The sequence below is a fragment of the Mirounga leonina genome, unplaced genomic scaffold, assembly GCF_011800145.1.
Source record: "Mirounga leonina isolate KUSES-001 unplaced genomic scaffold, KU_Mleo_1.0 Mir_93, whole genome shotgun sequence".
Lineage (NCBI taxonomy): Eukaryota > Metazoa > Chordata > Mammalia > Carnivora > Phocidae > Mirounga > Mirounga leonina.
Window position 1 is genome coordinate 45,247,920 of NW_023270854.1, and position 5,087 is coordinate 45,253,006.

Below are 5,087 nucleotides of genomic sequence, written 5' to 3' on the forward strand. Positions count from 1 at the left end.
ATATAGATCATCATTTCTTTTAATGAAGAGAAATACTATTCATTTATTCTAACACCAGTATAGCACAGCAAAAATATATCTACATAATTTTAAAAATTAACTTCCAAATGACTGATGCTCAGGGATGGTTACGCTATGGATAGCTTCTAACTTTTATATTTAAATTTTATCCTTTTTCTTAATTGTAGTTGCCACTCACCACTATTGGGTTTCTTTTACTTATGTCCAGATTTTAATGGCCAATATTTTGGTTTTTGCATGCTGTAGTGCTAACCATATGTCCTGGTATTTTAATAATTATGTTAAACTATGATAACCGAAGAACCTACTTGTCCTCATTTGTACAAGAACTTAAATATAAAAAATTTGAGGTATAAAACAAATGACATGATCCAATTTAAGTGTGTAAAATTAATTCAGGTGTAGCATCTAAAACTTTAAAAATATTTATCCATAGACATCATTATGTAGACATAACGCAAAAAATTTTGATTATTATAAATTTTTCAAAATGGGAGAAACGTAATGTTTAGGAAATGTGACTATTCCCTCTTTATTTCATTATCTACAAATTTTATAGTTCTAATTACAGTGATTATTTTTAGTTTGTGCCAATAAGTTCTACAAACACCTAATATTGGTAACACTTCAAAAGATGGATTCAATCTCTTAACTGCTTTTTTCCTTTATGGTCTCTTTTAATGGTACATGCTCATTTTTTGTTAGCTGATAACTTAAAAATATCCTTACATTCTTTAGAATTTTCAAATGAATACTACCTGGTTTTTCTAATGTGCTACAACCTATTTCCTTGAGATGTTGCCTCACCTTTTAAAAATACCTTCAAAAGTATCTTTTGTTACTTGCGAATGTCATTCTAGTATAAGACCTCTGTTTTCTCTTTACAACTTCTATAGTAAAGAAAGGATTTCCCCTCTTTTTTAATTGTTTCAGTGGATCAACAAGGCCCATTGGGTTGCTTATGAAGGTCTCAGAAAGAAAAGATGACTGTGACAAACTATGAGCGTTAAATGCTACTATACATGATACAATTAAAATTTTAAAATTTCGCTGAATGACACATAATCGTAACATAAATGTAAGTTATGGAAGTTATATAAGCACAGCATAAATGATGTATACTGTGCAATTTTTAAAACATTCCTTTCTTGATATATTTTATCACAAAATAGAAAAGTGCTTATGCACATATATCTGCAATTTTAAAAAGGGACTTAATGACTCAGATTTTATGAAGGGAAAAAAATGTCAAGTTAATAAGACTTAGTGAAAAAAAAAGACTGAAAACAGAATTTATTATTCATAATGGCAAAATACATTTGCTATATTTATGTATTCAGTACAGACTTTCCCATGTGAAGTTCTTAAACGATTTTGCAGTCAAATATTACTACCCATTTTGTAGATTAAGAAAAGTGGTGGGGGATGGTTATGGGAATAGGGGATGGGTATCAAGTAATTTATGGAGGATGACACAGTGGACGAGTAAAGGAACTGGGAACAAATAATAGTTTCTGTGTGCTAAAAACATTGCCTTCCCATATGTATCACTGACATTTTGCACAAATGTCGATAAACATGTCAACAAACGTTAATTTAAAAGCCTCTTTTACATCGTTCTAATGTTAATATGTTAATATGCTAGTATACACATGTGTGTGTATGTAACACATACATATTTTATATATAAAACACATTTATAGTTTACACACACACACACACAAGACTCAGATGGGTTTTGATGTAACTTTGCCCCTTCATATGATTTTAAAGGTCTTTATAAATGATCCTCCTTAGAAAGCTTCTGGGAAGTAATAGGGCATATTACTCAGGCAGATAGTACACTTAGATTTGAAGTAAACTTGTAATACCTTTTAAAAAATCTGGAACCAATCTTTAGAACAATCTGAAAATGTTACCTAAAATTGTAACACAGTATAGATAAGTAAAAGAAAGTAAAACATATGTTAAAGATATATTTTTTTAAATCATGAAGACTGTTTTCTTTGAAATTGGTTTAGACTCCAGATTGCAACTTTGACACTATGACTTAAAACATACCAAAGAGATTTATGTTTTGCAATTGACATTTTAAATTGAAGATTTACTTGAACTGGTACCTAATATGTTTTGTGTAATTAATTCCTTTGAGGTCAGTTTTCATAGACACAGAACTCCTTTAACATTAATCCCTCCTTTAGCAATATCTTTATTGTTGGAATTTGCAATTGAAAAAAAAAAGTTAATCTTTTTCAAAGGAGGTTTTCAGTCCCAGGTATTTTATTTGTTTCACTGACAGAAGATTTTCTTAAAAATGCAAAATATCTTAAAAGGGGATACTATGGAGTCAGTGTAAGAAAAAAGGTGGAAATTAAATAAATCAGGCATTAATAAGACATGGAAAGTTTAATTATATGCTTAAGTTCTTAATGAAGGGACTGAATAATGGAGGGTCTGTCTCATTTTAAACTTTAGACTATTATTCAAGTTATCTGTACACAACACTTAAAACTCATAAGCCTTATATATTTATCTTTTCTATTTATTTATGGAATTTTGCATAAATTACCTCGTGGATAACATAATTTGATGGATGATGGTGTTCAATAAACTGTTGTTGCATGAATGACATTTTGATTGTAGCTTAATTTCCAGTTTTGATTTAAGAATGGGAAAAATATAGCTAAAAGTTGGGACATAAGTAACTGAGCAGATAGTGGTTTGCTATCCCCCAAATAAATTTTATTAAGCAAGAAAATGTTTTCTAATTAGGCATGCTTACATATTCCCAGTTGTTAATTATGTTCTCTTGTGTTGGCAAATGAAAGACGGAAACACAATTTTCCTTCTTTAGCATCTCTGTAGCCTTTATCATATATATTGGATAGTTTGTATATTCTTGGTGTCTATTTACTTATAGAGCATGGAAAGTAATTTTGAGTCTACTCAGCACTGCTTAATGAAAGCGAGCACTCACCAATTCCATGTAATTGATTAATTCACATGGCATATAATGGTAAGGAATGCTGAATCAGTAGGTTTTGTCTACCAGGGTAATACTTGGCCCTTCAAAAGGTGGGATGGTCATGTTTGTCTTGGGCTTCCAGACACCTTAATGAGTCATAAGAAAATACTTGTCCTGTCTTAAAAAAAATTCTTTTTACATGTTATGTGTTATTACTCCATCCATGAACAATGGCACTCAAGTATTTGCAAAGTTGATGTTTTTTACTCAGAGTCTTGATGGTGGCTTGGGCTCATGAATAGATTTTGGAGTTTATGTTTAGAGAAATAATTAGTGGTTTTCTTCCCCCCCCCACCCCAGACATTTATATTGAACTTAAAATATTTAAAGAAATCTTGCAAAAACATTTTCTCTGTGTAGATTATTTTGTGAGATTAGGTAAAAAGTTATTTTTGTCTTTTGGAGGGTTGGCACTTTAACTCCCCCTAGAAATACTATGTAGTACTATCCCAAACTGGCATCTGAGACTCTTGAAACAGATCTACATTCTCTGATCTAAGGGTTTTATTCATCTCTTACAGAGGAAGGCAAGAGAAATATTAACACTGGGAAGAGAAAGAACAATCACAGACTAAAATAGACAAAGTAGTATATTGAGGAAGAACAAACAATATCAACCTACATAGAAGACAACTTTAACAAATTAATTTAGCTATGCTTTAGTAACATGTTAACAGTTTTTCACATTTCAGTAAAAACAGGTTTAGATGCTATTAATATTTTGGATAGTATCACACATAACTTGGGACCACACATACCTGGTATCATCATAGCATCCTGCACACATATGGCTACCACATGAAAGGAAAGCATTGTAAAAACTTGGAGTCTTAAACATTTTTCTTTTCTGAAGGAGTTCTGTGAAATGGAATCGTTATAAAGTTATGTGTAAAATCTAGAATCCCGAATGTTGGAATGTAGATTCTTCAACTAAAGTTGTGTGCTTTATTATTTCACAGCCATGCAAAATTATATTTATTTGAATGCAACTACGATTTCATTTTAGAAATTCCTGTAGATGGACTGAAAACTCATTTCATTATAATGAAGGTGATGGGAAAAAACATATACTGTATCTACTTTAGGGTCAAAGCAGTTTAAAGGTTAGATTGGAAATAAAAATACAACTTCTTCAAAGCTTTGATGACTCTGAGTGGTCTTTATATCTTAATTTTACAGAATGGAGAATTTCTTCTTTAATCTGGTTAAGAACAATACCACTTGTACTAAATTCTGCCCATTTGTGTAATTAATGAACTCTATTCTGTATCTCTTGATTTCCACAAAGACTTGTGAAACTCAGCTCTATTTTGGTTGTCCTGTCTGGCATTTATTGACTTGACAAGCGTGTCCAATCAATAAACAGCAAAAAAATAAAAAAAAATAAAAAAAATAAAATATCCTTCTTCCTAGGATAGAAGGTAGAAGAAGGAAACACGTGGTGGTTTCTTGTTTTGGGATGGGAGCAGGTGAAATGTTAGAAAGCAAAACTCTCTGAAAACAAACACGAATCTCACCAATCTGCAAACATTCCAATATGCTTTAGAAACTATTATCTTGTTCACATATTCTTAAGTGCATATTTTCTTACCTCTTGCTGTTTTTTTTTTTTTTTAACCAAGAGAAAGCTTTATTTTCCAGCCAGAGATCTATGTCAATTTAAGAATGTTATTTAAAGGAGTGAAATGAAAGCTGTCTCGTTTGAATCACATTATGACATTCTTCAGCGTCCCTGACTTTCTCTAAACGAAAAGAAAAAGAAAAAGAAGTCCAAACAACTTGCCTTTAAAAAGATTCCAAATAAGAGAGACTTGGCAGGTCTGTAAAGATTTCCCGAGTGTGGACCACAAGAACAGCCACACTTTATTTTAAAGTCCGACAATGCAAAGCCAAGCAGCAATGCATTCCCCTTTTTGCCCCCTCAAGAATAAATTGTTGCCTCCTTTTACATCCATCCTACCAGAAGGGGGACCTTTCCACTTTCAGATGCTCCTCTGCTTTAATTTCTGAAGAGAAAAAAAGCGAGCAGAAGAGCCCCGAG